General features: G+C 48.1%; 1 protein-coding gene across 1 annotated transcript in view; it reads right to left on the bottom strand.

Moving 5' to 3' along the window:
* Nucleotides 1-4,605: 4,605 nt before the first annotated feature.
* Nucleotides 4,606-15,866, bottom strand: part of cited2 (Cbp/p300-interacting transactivator, with Glu/Asp-rich carboxy-terminal domain, 2) — a 47,965-nt gene continuing 36,704 nt past the window's right edge. Inside the window, exon 4 of the mRNA XM_070889094.1 lies at nt 4,606-4,666. The gene's annotated coding sequence lies outside the window, so the exon portion shown is untranslated. The remainder of the gene's footprint in view (nt 4,667-15,866) is intronic.

The following is a 15,866-nucleotide window of genomic DNA, read 5'->3' as shown; positions in this document are numbered from 1 at the left end:
CCAGCTGCACGTGTGGAAATCATGCGCATGCAGTGTAAGGCAATATGACCAGAAAACAGTCTCAATATTAATCGGGGCATATACCATAGATTCTGTGTTGCTCCCGTATTGGTTGCAGTACCACATCTCTTCACTAGATGGCACAAACGCCACACAATAGGAAACCTGTCCACCAATTACAGTGGAGAAGTTCTTAATCTTTCCTGACAGGGCCTTGTCTCCCAGAGAAGTTACCAGGAAGAACCTGTCAGTGAAATCAGGGCCAAGAAGAAACATACTTAAAGGTGAACTAAACCTCATTATAGAAAAAGATGAGTAGATAGAGAAAAAAAACGACTCCCTCTGGCAAGTGAGTCAATAACCAGAGGTCAGAGATTCAAAATCATCGGCCAAAGATCTAGAGTGGAGAGGAGGAGAAATGTTTTCACTCAGAGAGTTGTGGGGGTCTGGAATGCTCCACCTGAAAAGCTGATTCCAATAATTCATTTTAAAAGGTTGTTGGACGGGTACCCGAGGATGAGGAACTTGCAGGGTTACGGACAAAAATTGGGGATGTGGGATTGAGCACGGCTGCTCTTTCAAAGGGCCAGCACAGGCATGCTGGGCCGAATGGCCTCCTCCTGAGGCGCAAGTTTCTGTGATTCTCAGCAGTTTCTGAAATCGCTAGGTTTTTTTCTAGCCACGGGGATATGGAGCCAAGGCAGGTGGATGGAGTTAGGGTACAGATCAGTCACGATCTCATGGAATGGTGGATGAGGCTCCCTGGGAATCGGTCCCGCACCTAGTCAACTGATTGGTTGCTGCGGCCCTTTATCGCCTTAACAGGGCTCCGGGGTTGGTGAACTCTGATTGGATATCTCAGATCGGCGCATCATAATCAATTAGCCAGTTTGATTGGTTGACTTCCGGCTGATTGGGGAGCTCTGTGGTACCAGGTTAAGTTGGTTAATTTTCTCCAATTGAATATTGGGAAGATCAAAGCCGTTTTCGGTCCCCACCACAACTGTGTTCCCTTGCCACCGACTCCGTCCCTCTTCCTACCATCTGTCTGAGGCTGAACCAGACTGTTTGCAACCTAGGTGTAATACTTGACCCTGAAATAAGCTTTCAACCACATATCCGCAGCATAATTAAGCCCGCCTCTGCCCCTGCCTCAGTTCATCCACTACTGAAGCCCTCATCCATACCCTTGTTACCTCTAGACTTGACTATTCCAGTGCATTCCTGGCTGGCCTCCCGCTTTCTACCCTACGTAAACTAGAGGTGATCAAAAACTCGGCAGCCCGTGTCCTAACTCGCACCAAGACCCGCTCACCCATCACCCCTGTGCTCGCTGACCTACATTGGCTCCCGGTTAAGCAATGCCTCGATTTCAAAATTCTCATCCTTGTTTTCAAATCCCTCCATGACCTCTCCCCTCCCTATCTCTGTAATCTCCTTCAGCCCTGCAACCCCTCGAGATATCTGTGCTCCTCAAATTCTGCCCTCTTGAGCATCCCTGATTATAATCGCTCAACTATTGGTGGCCGTGCCTTCTGTTGCCTCGGCCCTGAGCTCTGGAATGCCCTGCCTAAACCTCTCTGCCTCTCTTTCCTCCCTTAAGACGTGCCTTAAAACCTACCTCTTTGACCAAGCTTTTGGTCACCTCCACTAATTTCTACTTCTGTGGCTCGGTCAAATTTTTGACTTATAACACTCCTGTTAAACACCTGCAGACATTTTACTACGTTAAAGGCGCTACATAAATACAAGTTGTTGTTGTTGAAGTTGTTACAAGGTATTAAGCTGCCTCGCTTGTGATTAACTCCAGTCACTGGCATGTGGAGTTCGGAGTGGAGCTAATGTCTGGTAAAATAATCCCCTCAGTGTTCCCTGTTGGGCCATTTGCTAAATGCACTGAGCGTCATGCATTCTATTACGGACTGAAAACATTGCAGAAAGCAGGAGACTTTGCAGAGAGAGGCTTTAACATTTAGCCACCTTTACTGATTTTCCTGCTCTTACGGCAGACAATGTCTGAATGTCTGTCTAACCAGGAACCAGACTGCACTGGCTATGTAAGCAGCCTAAAGGAAGCCGTGTCACACTCAGGCAACAACACTTGATGTCTGCCAATCTTGGGGACTTTGAGGGCTAACTTATGAGGTTGCATAAATCTGGCTTGTACTCCTTTAAAAAGACTTGGATTTATATAGCGCCTTTCACGACCACCGGACGTCTCAAAGCCCTTTACAGCCAAGGAAGAACTTTTGGAGTGTAGTCACAGTTGTAAATTGGAAAAATGCAGCAGTCTTTTGTGCACAGCAAGCTCCCACAAACAGCAGTGTGATAATGACCAGATCATCTGTTTTGTTATGTAGATTGAGGGATAAATATTGGCCAGGCCACTGGGGATAACTCCCCTCGCTCTTCTTCGAAATAGTGCCGTGGGATCTTTTACGTCTAGCTGAGAGAGCAGACGGGGCCTCAGCATAATGTCTCATCCGAAAGACGGCACCTCCGACAGTGCAGCACTCCTTGAGCACTGCACTGGGAGTGTCAGTCTAGATTTTTGTGCTCTAGTCCCTGGAGTGGGACTTGAACCCACAACCTTCTGACTCAAAGGTGAGTGTGTGCTACAACAAAACCGGGTTGCATAAATCTGGCTTGTACTCCCTTGAGTTTAGAAAGTTGAGGGCTGATCTGACCGAGGTGCTTAAAATATCATAAGGATTCGACAGGGTAGATAGGGAGAAACCATTTCCTCTGCTTGGTGGGGGGGGGGGGGGGGGGTGAGTGGGGAATGACGTACACGAGAGGACATAATCTTAAAATTAGAGCCAGGCCTTTCAGCAATGAAATCAGGAGGCCCGTTTTCCAACAGAGACTAATAGAAATCTGGAACGTTTCCCCCCAAAAGCCTGCGGATGCTGGGAGTCAATTGGAGCTTTCAAAACTGCTAGATAGTTGATGGGTGAGTGTATCAAGGGATACGGAACAAAGGCAGGCTATTGGAGTTCAGGTGCAGGACAGCCGTGGTCTAACTGAATGGTGGAACAGGCTTGAGGGGCCGAATGGCCCACTCCTGCTCTAGACGTTCCGCTCCGTTAAAATTAAAGACTGGCGCTGAAGCCACAAGTAAAGCAGACCCAAGTTATGCAACATCTGAAAGGACCTTGAATCCCCCTGGTGCTGTAAGCAAATGGCAAAGTGTGTCTGTAATTACGGGAAATAGTTTAAATATTAAATTCAACCCTCTGCTGGCTCGAGGGGTTGGAAACGGCTCAGGTTAATACCAGTTCAGAAATGCTTAATGTGTTTGTGTGACATTCACCTGCCGTCCGTCTGTTCAATGACAGCACTAACCTGTTTACATTGGCCCCTCTGTGAGAGCAGTGGGCAGAAGACTATCAACTATGTTAGTTGAACGTAAAATCAAGCACCTCCTTTAGGCACCAGAAGCGACAAATTTCAAATGAAACTTTTACGGTAACTTATATCAAATTAAAATTTGGTTGCCGGGGGTAATAATGCACTCCAGTCCCTCTGGTGCCCACCTCTCGTGGAAGGCCGCGAGCGTACCGGTGGACACCGCGTGCTCCATCTCCAGGGACACCCTGGCTCGGATGTAACCGCGGAAGAGAGGCAGGCAGTCGTGCTGAACGACCCCCTCGACCGCCTGCTGCCTGGACCGGCTGATGGCACCCTTGGCCGTGTCCAGGAGCAGTCCTACGAGGAGGCCCTCGGACCTACCCGCTCCCCTCCGCACAGGGTGCCCAAAGATCAGGAGTGTGGGACTGAAGTGCAACCAGAAATTGAGAAGCAGCACCTTCAAGTATTGGAACAGGGGCTGCAACCTCAAACATTCAGCATAACATGGAACACGGACTCCTCCGGAACGCAGAAATTGCAGGCGGCCTGGGAGCCCGTGAACCGACTTAAAAACCGATTGCACGGGACTGCTCCGTGCAACACCCAACAGGCCAAGTCCCCAATAAATAGAGGGAGGACTCCCGCGTAGAGAGGGCAGAAGGCTATCATCCAGAATCCTGAAGTGTTCCTCTACTATTCTTGCATTATAACGCTAGCATAGTGGTTATGTTACTAAACTTGTAACCCTCAGGCCTGGACTAATGATTGTAGACATGAGTTCAAATCCCACCACGGCAGCTGGGGAATGTTAATTCAGTTTATTAAATAAATCTGGAATACAAAGTTAATGTCTGTAATGGTGACCATGAAACTACTGGATTGTCATTAAAAATCCATCTGGTTCACTAATGTTCTTTAGGAAAGGAAATCTGCCGTCCTTACCTGGTCTGGCCTACATGTGACTCCAGACCCACAACAATGTGGTTGACTCTGAAATGGCCTAGAGAACCACTCAAAGGTGGCTCATTGCAAGGCCAATTAAGGATGGACAATAAATGCTGGCCTTGCCAGCAACGTCCACATCCTGTGAGCAATTTTGTTTTTAAAGTCATTTCTGAGCTAATCATTTCTCTTATTTCTCATCCTGTCCCGAAGACTGAGACTTTCGGTTCCACACTCCATGGTATCTTGCTGAATTACGGTACGCTTTGACTCAAGTGGATCGCTTGGATCTAACAGGATTTGATTCATGATCTCGCCGGTTATATGGAGTTTGTACGGTGCTAGTTTCCACGTTCACATTGCAGGATTGGTCCTGAATATCCGAAAAAGAAAGAAGGAACTTGCATTTATATAGCACATTTCACGACTTCAGGAAGTTCCAAAGCACTTACAGCCAATGAAGCACTTTTGAGATGAAGTGTTGTAATGTAGGGGCCTTTGTTCTAGCTCCCATGTTCCAGGTCCCATGTTCCATGTCCCATGTTCCAGGTCCCATGATCTAGCTCCCATGTTCCAGGTCCCATGTTCTAGCTCCCATGTTCCAGGTCCCATGTTCATGTCCCATGTTCCAGGTCCCATGATCTAGCTCCCATGTTCCAGGTCCCATGTTCTAGCTCCCATGTTCCAGGTCCCATGTTCCATGTCCCATGTTCTAGATCCCGTGTTCTTGGTCTCATGTTCCAGATCCCATGTTCTAGATCCCATGTTCAAGATCCCATGGTTTGGATCCCATGTTCTTGATCTCCTGTTCTAGATCCCATGTTCTAGGACCCCTGTTCTGAGAACCTAGTCCTCCGTTCTCTATTCCTGGCTGTCTGCTGTTCAAACTACTCGTCAGTGTGAAAGAGGAGACTAATTCTTGTAATACCAGATTTACTGATCACACAAATTAAAAGGCACGTCAAGAGATTTTCAAATAAATTTTGAGATAACAGGAGGTGCGAAGGGTTTAGAATTTCTCTCGGATACAGACACGGGCTCCTAGTGGAACACACGGTGCGATTCTCTCTCTCTCTCTGGACAAGGTGTCGATCCTGGACTCAGTGGTCCAGTGAAGAACAGAGACATTTTCCACACAATATATAAAGGTGACAATCCATTATAAATCTGATCTCTTTCGGGAGCCGCTTGCGAATAGATGTAAACTACTTCAGCAGAGTAATGTCAGGGCAGTCAGCTGAGCAGGTTTTATTGTGCAGAATCCACAACTGACAATCCATCAACACTGAGAACAGCCACAACCAAACACTGCACTGTCCCATTTATGTCGCTCACAGTCCGCTGTGTGATTTACCAAACCCAGCTCCCAACGTACATTCATCTAGACCTATCTCTCCCTGACAGATGATGCTATTCCAACGCTCTCCAGGCTGGCCTCCGACCTTCCACCCACCGTAAACTTCAGCTCCTCCGGAACTCTGCTACCCGCATCCTAACTCGCACCAAGTCCTGCTCGCCCATCACCCCTGTGCTCGCTGACCTACATTGGCTCCCGGTCTGGCAACACCTTGAACTTAAAATTCCCATCCTCATGCTTAAACCCGCCCATGGCTTCGCCCCTCCCTATCTGTGTAGCCTGCTCCAACCCTACAACTTCCCGAGATCTCTGCGCTCCTCCAATTCTGGCCTCTTGCACATCCCCTATTTCCTTCGCTCTACCATCGGTGGCCGTGCCTTCATCCATCACAGCCCTAAGATCTGGAACTCCCTCCCTAAACCTCTCTGCCTCTCTCTCCTCCTTTAAGACGCTCCTTAAAACCTACCTCTTTGACCAAGCTTTTGATCAGCTATCCTAATATCTCCTATATGGCTCGGTGTCAACATTTGTGTGATATCACTCCTGTGGAGCGCCTTGGGACGTTTTATTACTTTAAAGGCACTATATCAATGCAAGTTGTTGTTGTTGGTCTATAACGAGGTTGATCCATCTGAAAAATACAAGGACCAGCGTTGGCTGTAAGGTGCCCGGGCCGCGCACTGCTCCAGCGATCCCACGTAAAAACCGAGCCGTATTTTGCATGGCCAGCGCAGGCACTTTAAGGGGCCTTGCAGAGCCCCAAAAAATTACAGGGAAAATAGCTGAGGACTGAGAAGGCGAACTCGGCCAGGGGATCAACAGAGTGAGCTTCGCAGAGGTACAGCCACAGCTGGTTTGGGGCTTCTGAGAATCATAGAATCATAGAAATTTACAGCACGGAAGGAGGCCATTTCAGCCCATCATGTCCACGTCGGCCGACCAACAACTACCCAGCCTAATCCCACTTTCCAGCTCTTGGTCCATAGCCCTGTAGGTCACGGCACTTCAGGTGCACATCCAAGTACTTTTTAAATGCTATGAGTGTTTCGGCCTCTATCACCCTTTCAGGCAGTGAGTTCCAGACCCCTACAACCCTCTGTGTGAAGAAGTTTCCCCTCAAATCCCCTCTAAACCTCCTACCAATTACTTTAAATTTATGCCTCCTAGTTATTGACCTTTCTGCTAAGGAAATAGGTCCTTCCTAGCCACTATATCTAGGTCCCTCATCATTCTGTACACCTCGATTTAGTCTCCCCTCAGCCTCCTCTGTTCCAAAGAAAACAAACCCAACCTATCCAATCTTTCCTCATAGCTAAAATTCTCCAGTCCTGGCAACATCCTTGTAAATCTCCTTTGTACCCTCTCCCAGTGCAATCACATCTTTCCTGTAATGTGGTGACCAGAACTGCACACAGTACTGCAGCTGTGGCCTAACTAGTGTTTTATACAGTTCAAGCATAACCTCCCTGCAATCTGCTAATAAAGCCAAGTATTCCATATGCCTTCTTAACCACCTTATTTACCTGTCCTGCTACCTTCAGGGATCTGTGGTCCTGCACTCCAAGGTTCCTCTGTTCTTCTACATTTCTCAGTATCCTACCATTTAATGTGTATTCCCTTACCTCATTAGACCTCCCCAAATGCATTACTTCACACTTCTCCAGATTGATTTCCATTTTCTGCCCACCTGACCAGTCCATTGATACCTTCCTGCAGCCTGCAGCTTTCTTCCTCACTGTCAATCACACGGCCAATTTTTGTATCATCTGCAAACTGCTTAATCATGCACTCTACATTGAAATCTAAATCATTGATATACTTCCCCTCAAAGGACACAAAAAATCTGCAAAGGGATATAGACAGGCTAAGTGAGTGGCAGATGGAGTATAATGTGAGAAAATATGACATTATTCACTTTGGCAGGAATAATAGAAAAGCAAATTATAATTTAAATGGAGAAAAATTGCAAAGTGCTGCAGTACAGAGGGACCTGGGGGTCCTTGTACATGAAAAACACAAAGTTAGTATGCAGATACATCAAGTAATCAGGAAGACAAATGGAATGTTGGCCTTTATTGCAAGGGGGATGGAGTATAAAAGCAGAGAAGTCCTGCTACAACTGTACACACCTAGTGTACTGCGAACAGTTTTGGTCTCCATATTTTAGGAAGGATTTACTTGCATTGGAGGCTGTTCAGAGAAGGTTCACTAGGTTGATTCTGGAGATGAAGGGATTGACTTATGAGGATAGGTTGAGTCGGTTGGGCCTATACACATTGGAGTTCAGAAGAATGAGAGGTGATCTTATTGAAACTTATAAGATAATAAGGGGGCTCGACAAGGTGGATGAAGAGAGGATATTTCCACTCATAGGGGAAACTAGAACAAGGGGACATAGTCTTAGAATAAGGGACCGCCCATTTAAAATTGAGTGATGAGGAGAAATTTCTTCTCTCAGAGGATTGTAAATCTATAGAATTCTCTGCCCCAGAGAGCTGTGGAAACTGGGTCATTGAATATGAACAGATTCATATTGGAGATGAACAGATTTTTGAGCGATAAAGGAATAAAGGGTTATGGGGAGCGGGCAGGGAAGTGGAGCTGAGTCCATGATCAGATCAGCCTTGATCTTATTAAATGGTGGAGCAGGCTCGAGGGGCCAAATGGCCTACTCCTGCTCCTATTTCTTATGTTCTTATGTACCACAAAAAGCAGGGGACCGAGTATTGTGCCCTGTGGAACCCCACTGGAAAAATCCTTCCAGTCACAAAAACACCCATCAACCATTACCCTTTGCTTCCTGCCTCTGAGCCAATTTGGATTCCATGGGCTTCTACTTTTTTGACCAACCTGCTATGTAGGACTTTATCAAAAGCTTTGCTAAAATCCATATACACTACATCAAACACATTACCCTTAGCGACTCTCCTTGTTACCTCGTCAAAAAATTCAATTAAGTTAGTCAGACATGACCTTCCCTTAATGAATCCATGCTGACTGTTCTTGATTAATCCATGCATTTCCAAATGAAGATTTATCCTGTCCCTCAGAATTTCTACCAATAATTTTCCCAGCACCGAGGTTAGACTGACTGGCCTGTAATTACTCGGTCTATCCCTTTCTCCCTTTTTAAACAAAGGTACAACGTTAGCAGTCCTCCAGTCCTCTGGCACTCCACCTGTAGCCAGAGAGGATTAGAAAATTATGGTCAGAGCCTCTGCTATTTCCTCCCATGCCTAAAGCCTGATTCAGGTGTGGGTAAAGGACATAATAACATTAAGAGCAGGAGTAGGCCATTCGGCCCCTCGAACCTGCTCCACCATTCAATGAGAGCATGGCTGATCTTCTACCTCAACTCCACTTTCATAGAAACATAGAAACATAGAAAATAGGTGCAGGAGCAGGCCATTCAGCCCTTCTAGCCTGCACCGCCATTCAATGAGTTCATGGCTGAACATGAAACTTCAGTACCCCCTTCCTGCTTTCTCGCCATACCCCTTGATCCCCCGAGTAATAAGGACTTCATCTAACTCCCTTTTGAATATATTTAGTGAATTGGCCTCAACTACTTTCTGTGGTAGAGAATTCCACAGGTTCACCACTCTCTGGGTGAAGAAGTTTCTCCTCATCTCGGTCCTAAATGGCTTACCCCTTATCCTTAGACTGTGACCCCTGGTTCTGGACTTCCCCAACATTGGGAACATTCTTCCTGCATCTAACCTGTCTAAACCCATCAGAATTTTAAATGTTTATATGAGGTCCCCTCTCATTCTTCTGAACTCCAGTGAATACAAGCCCAGTTGATCCAGTCTTTCTTGATAGGTCAGTCCCACCATCCCGGGAATCAGTCTGGTGAATCTTCGCTGCACTCCTTCAATAGCAAGAATGTCCTTCCTCAGGTTAGGAAACCAAAACTGTACACAATACTCCAGGTGTGGCCTCACCAAGGCCCTGTACATCTGTAGCAACACCTCCCTGCCCCTGTACTCAAATCCCCTCGCTATGAAGGCCAACATGCCATTTGCTTTCTTAACCGCCTGCTGCACCTGCATGCCAACCTTCAATGACTGATGTACCATGACACCCAGGTCTCGTTGCACCTTCCCTTTTCCTAATCTGCCACCATTCAGATAATAGTCTGTCTCTCTGTTTTTACCACCAAAGTGGATAACGTCACATTTATCCACATTATACTTCATCTGCCATGCATTTGCCCACTCACCTAACCTATCCAAGTCACTCTGCAGCCTAATAGCATCCTCCTCGCAGCTCACACTGCCACCCGCAAATTTGGAGATACTACATTTAATCCCCTCGTCTAAATCATTAATGTACAATGTAAACAGCTGGGGCCCCAGCACAGAACCTTGCGGTACCCCACTAGTCACTGCCTGCCATTCTGAAAAGTACCCATTTACTCCTACTCTTTGCTTCCTGTCTGACAACCAGTTCTCAATCCACGTCAGCACACTTCCCCCAATCCCATGTGCTTTAACTTTGCACATTAATCTCTTGTGTGGGACCTTGTCGAAAGCCTTCTGCAAGTCCAAATATACCACATCAACTGGTTCTCCTTTGTCCACTTTACTGGAAACATCCTCAAAAAATTCCTGCACCTTCCCCATATCCCTTGATTCCTTTAATATCCAAAAATCTATCGATCTCTGTCTTGAATATGTTCAACGACTGAGCATCCACAGCTCTCCGGGATAGAGAATTCCAAAGGTTCACCACCCTCTGAGGGAAGAAATTTCTCCTCATCTCAGTCCTAAATGGCCGACCCCTTATTCTGAGATTGTGACCCCTGGTTCTAGACTCTCCGGCCAGGGGAAACATCCTCCCTGCATCTACCCCGTCAAGCCCTGTCAGAATGTATCCTTATCCAATATGGCGAGCATTGCACATCCGGCCGTAAAGTGTGTGCGCTCCCTGCCCGCCATTTTGGGCACTTAGGAGGCCCGCGCAGCGTCTGAAAAATGAACGCTGCCCCACCCAATTTCTAGGGAAAGATTTCATTCGAGGGAGCGCCACCAGTAATGGAAAGTGAGAGCGTGTTGCAGCAACCGCAGCAGATGAACAGACGAACAATAGGGTCAATGTACTGCGCACTGTGGGAGCTGCCTCAGCACAGAACGGATGCTTCTATCACTAACATGGAGGAGAGTGTTACAGAGAGGGTACTTTATACTGAGAGGGCGCCGCAAGTCTTTTGCCTTCTCCCTCATAAGCTGCGGCAACCAGACAGAGTGTTCCAGTATGCAGCGGGTCCGCCCCATGAGGGACGCTTCTACTCCTCTCCCCACCCCCCCGTGCCTTCAACTCTTGCTGGAGTTTGGGGTCCATGGTCAATGCAAGTCCTCCGCTGCCTCCCCCCAAGTCATGTGTCTGGTCGTGTGAGTGCCAGAAGGCTGGTAGTCGGTCGGGGCCAATAACATAGAAACATAGAAACATAGAAAATAGGTGCAGGACTAGGCCATTCGGCCCTTCTAGCCTGCACCGCCATTCAATGAGTTCATGGCTGAACATTCAACTTCAGTACCCCATTCCTGCTTTCTCCCATACCCCTTGATCCCCCGAGCAGTAAGGACCTCATCTAACTCCTTTTTGAATATATTTAGTGAATTGGCCTCAACAACTTTCTGTGGTAGAGAATTCCACAGGTTCACCACTCTCTGGGTGAAGAAGTTCCTCCGCATCTCGGTCCTAAATGGCTTACCCCTTATCCTTAGACTGTGACCCCTGGTTCTGGACTTCCCCAACATTGGGAACATTCTTCCTGCATCTAACCTGTCTAACCCCGTCAGAATTTTATATGTTTCTATGAGGTCCCCTCTCATTCTTCTGAACTCCAGTGAATACAAGCCCAGTTGATCCAGTCTTTCTTGATAGGTCAGTCCCGCCATGCCGGGAATCAGTCTGGTGAACCTTCGCTGCACTCCCTCAATAGCAAGAATGTCCTTCCTCAGGTTAGGAGACCAAAACTGTACACAATACTCCAGGTGTGGCCTCACCAATGCCCTGTACAACTGTAGCAACACCTCCCTGCCCCTGTACTCAAATCCCCTTGCTATGAAGGCCAACATGCCATTTGCTTTCTTAACCGCCTGCTGCACCTGCATGCCAACCTTCAATGACTGATGTACCATGACACCCAGGTCTCTTTGCACCTCCCCTTTTCCTAATCTGTCACCATTCAGATAATAGTCTGTCTCTCTGTTTTTACCACCAAAGTGGATAACCTCACATTTATCCACATTATACTTCAATAACAAACCAACTGGAGCATGTACTCACCTGAAAAGGTGTGGGAGGGCAAACAGTGATAAAAGAGAGAAAGGCTTGCATTTATATAGCGCCTTTCACGACCACCAGACGGCCCAAAGCGCTTCACAGCCAATGAAATACTTTTGGAGTGACGTCGCTGTTGTAATGTGGGAAACGCGGCAACCAACTTGCGCACAGCAAGCTCCCACAAACAGCACCGCGATGATGACCAGATAATCTGTTTTTTTTAGTGATGTTGATTGGGGGATAAATATTGGCCAGGACACTGGGGGATAACTCCCCTGCTCTTCTTTGAAATTAGTGATTACACTACAGAAAAGACTTCATTAGCTGTAAAGAGACGTCCTGAGGTCGTGAAAGGCGCTATATAAATGCAAATCTTTCTTTGGTGTAGTGTTGATTGTGTTTCTTACACCGGAGGATGATATTCTGTTAAAGGCGCTGCATAAATGCAAGTTGTTGTTGTTGTTGAGCGTAGGATCATGGCACAAGGCGACACTTATTCAACAGCAGTACCACAACTGACATAATTGCTGATTCCCCCAATCTGTGCGCTCAGTGGGGGCAGGAAGCAGAAATATGCAGATTTCGGATCGAATGGGCTGCTTTCAGCACTATAATTACAGCAACTGCAGTCCATCGAGAAAGAACAAAGAACTTGCATTTATATAGCGCCTTTCGGGACCTCAGGACATCCCAGAGTGCTTCCCAGCCAATGAAGTCCTTTCGAAGTGTAGTCACTGTTGTAATGTAGGAAACGTGGCAGCCAATTTGCGCACAGCAAGCTCCCACAAACAGCAATGTGTCAATGACCAGATAATCTGTTTGAGGGATGTTGGATGAGGGAAAAATATTGGTCACCTTTGAAATAGTGGCCACGGGATCTTTTACGGCCACCCGAGAGGGAGGACGGGGTCTCGGTTTAACGTTTCACCTGAAAGACGGCACCTCCAACAGTGCGGCACTCCCTCAGCACTGCACTGGAGTGTCCAGCCTGGACTTTTGTGCTCAAAGTCTCCGGGGCGGGACTCGAACCCACCGCCTTGCAGACTCAGCACCGAGAGTGCTGCCCACTGAGTCGAGGGCCACCCCTCGATTTGTCGGACAAGCAAAGGGCAGGAGAGGGAACTCCCGAAGGCCGTGACGTGGACACGGACGGCAGGGAGGGCACGTTGGCACGGTGGGCGGGCGGGCCGAGGCGATGGCCCGCTCAAACCCCTCCCTCCCCCTCCGCCCTGCTCGTGGTCTCCCGCATCCAGAGCCGAAAGACAAAACAAAGGAGAATTCATGAGCGGCGGACGCCTGTGCTTTGTGTCCTTGATCCACTCAGTTTAGCACAGAGTGGGTCTCCTCTGGGATTTATTACATATTCCTGGATCCGTTTGCCGGAGAATTTATGCATGGCATCGTGTCAAGAAGTCCATCAAAATGGAGACAGTTGCACAAAAGTGGGAAGCCAAATACGCTCGGCAGCTTTTGTTATTAAAGAGACAGTGTCGCCGGGAGAACGTTATGTTTCTGAGGTGACCACATTGGGACGGTGCCATGTGGGGAGTTCAGCGGGGGTGGTGGGGGGCGGCGGTTGCAGTCTGGTATGGATCGAAGGAGGGGGGAGGAGGCAGAGTGATGCCATCTGTCAAGCATCTTGTTCCTTCCTCGCCCCTGCCCAGAATCTTGGATACCAGTACAATAAACAATGTTGGTTTACGAGCCAGTCTGCATTGAATCTTCTACCGAATACTGGAACCAAATAACCAGCCTTGGCTCCAGCGGGGGTTTGTTTTGGCGCCAGGACTTTGAGAGCGAGAGAGAGCTGATGAATTGGCCCCAAGTCCGCGGGCTCCTCCTGACCCTTGCTGAGGCCACTCTGCAAGTCTGACTTCAGTTCGTTCAATGATAACAACAACAACTTATATTTAGACAGCACCCTTAACGTCGTAAAACATCCCAAGGCGCTTCACAGGAGCGTTATCAAAACAAAATTTGACACCCAGCCACATCAGGACAGGTTTGGTCCAAGAGGCAGGTTTCAAGGAGTATCTTAAAGGAGGAGAGAGAGGTAGAGAGGTGGAGAGGTTCAGGGAGGGATTTCCAGAGCTTATGGCCCAGGCAGCTGAAGGCACGGCCACCGATGGTAGGGTGATAAAAAATCGGAGATGCTCAGGAGGCCAGAATTGGAGGAGCGCAGAGATCTCATTTAACATGCTGAATCTTCTCTGCCTCGCTCTCTCTCTCTCGCTCTCTCTTGCTGTCTCTCCATTGGGTTGTCTCTTCCTGTGTGCCTCTCCACCTACCCTTTTCAGACAGACCCATTAATGTAATTGATTGACTCCTTGCACAGACAACCTCACTCAAATTCTGTCATCACAGCAACGTGGGTTATCGTTCTGACTTTTCCCCTCTTCCTAGATGAACAAGCTATGCGGATGTAAATGGCTCAGACTTGCTTGCGGCAGTAGCCAAGGGAGACTGTGTGGAGATGCTAGGCCCAAATATTTACACCCAATAGGCCTGGGGAAGTTGTGTGGAGGTGCTAGGCCCAAATATTTATACCCTACAGGCCATGGGGGCTGTGTGGAGATGCTAGGCGCAAATATTTGCACCCAACAGGCCTGGGGAAGTTGTGTGGAGGTGCTAGGCCCAAATATTTACACCTTACAGGCCAGGGGGGCTGTGTGAAGGTGCTTGGCCCCAATATTTACATCCTCATCATCATAGATGGTCCCTCGAACGAGGATGACTTGCTTCCACATGAGTTCACAGATGTTTCAATGAAGGACCCGATGTTCTAATCCTGAACTCCAATTGAAGGGTGGAAGATGCCTGTGCGTGGATTTTTTTAACGTGTGGTGACCGTTGCACACCAGCCACCACACGGGCTCGACAGAGCTCGGCCTTTATCTCCTGGCAAGGGTTGAACTAGGACGACTGGAAACCTGCTTTGCTGTACGGACCTAGTGCGCACACATATCGCAGTCTGGGCTGGCCCGTGCTGCCCCCTGGGCCCTCGGCTCTCTTGGCCCCGCACTCTTCTTTGAAATAGTGCCACGGGATATTTTACATCCACCTGAGAGGGAAGATGGGGTTGTGGTTTATCATCTCACCTGAGGGACAGCACGGCCTAATTTCTGTGCTCAATGCTCTGGAGTGAGTCTTGAACCAACAGCCATCTAACTCAGAGGCGAGAGTGCTGCCCAGTGAGTCTCGGCTGGCATGTGATTGCCTCAGATTACCGCACTTAGAAGCTGTGGCAGCAGTCAAGGAGCGTGCGAGTGATGGAGAGAAACTGCTTCCTCTGCTCGGGGAGTCCAGAACAAAGGGGGCGTAACCTTCAAAATCGACCCAAGCCATTCAGGAGTGAAATCAAGCAGCACTTTTTCACATGAAGGGTAGTGGGCACCCGGAACTCTCCCCCCCAAAAGGCCGTAGAGCTTTCGAGACTGGGATGGATAGATTCTTGTTGGGCAAGGGGATCGAGGGATATGGAGCAAAGGCAGCTAAATGGAATTGAGGGCCTGATCAGCCCTGGTCGAGGGGCTGAATGGCCTCCTCTTGTTCCTAAGCCGGGTTCTCCAAGGTGAAAAGAAAAAAAGGAAAGACCTGCATTTATATAGCGCCTTTCACCACCTCAGGACGTCTCAAAGTGCTTTACAGCCAATGAAGTACCAATGAAGTATAGGGACCGTTATAGTGTAGGAAACGCAGCAGCCAATTTGCGCACAGCAAGCTCCCACAAACAGTAATGTGATAACAATCAATGCCAACTAACAGAATAAACACAGTTGATTAGGATGTGAATAACAGCAGCAACAACAGAAGAATCCAAACCCTGCAGTCACTTGTGAACTCGCTGGTGTCTCAGTAGGTTGGATGGCCGAGTGAATCTCTCCCCACACACTGAGCAGGTGAACGACCTCTCCCCGGTGTGAAC

The sequence above is a fragment of the Pristiophorus japonicus genome, chromosome 9, assembly GCF_044704955.1.
Source record: "Pristiophorus japonicus isolate sPriJap1 chromosome 9, sPriJap1.hap1, whole genome shotgun sequence".
Lineage (NCBI taxonomy): Eukaryota > Metazoa > Chordata > Chondrichthyes > Pristiophoridae > Pristiophorus > Pristiophorus japonicus.
This window is presented reverse-complemented; position numbering and strand designations above follow the sequence as displayed.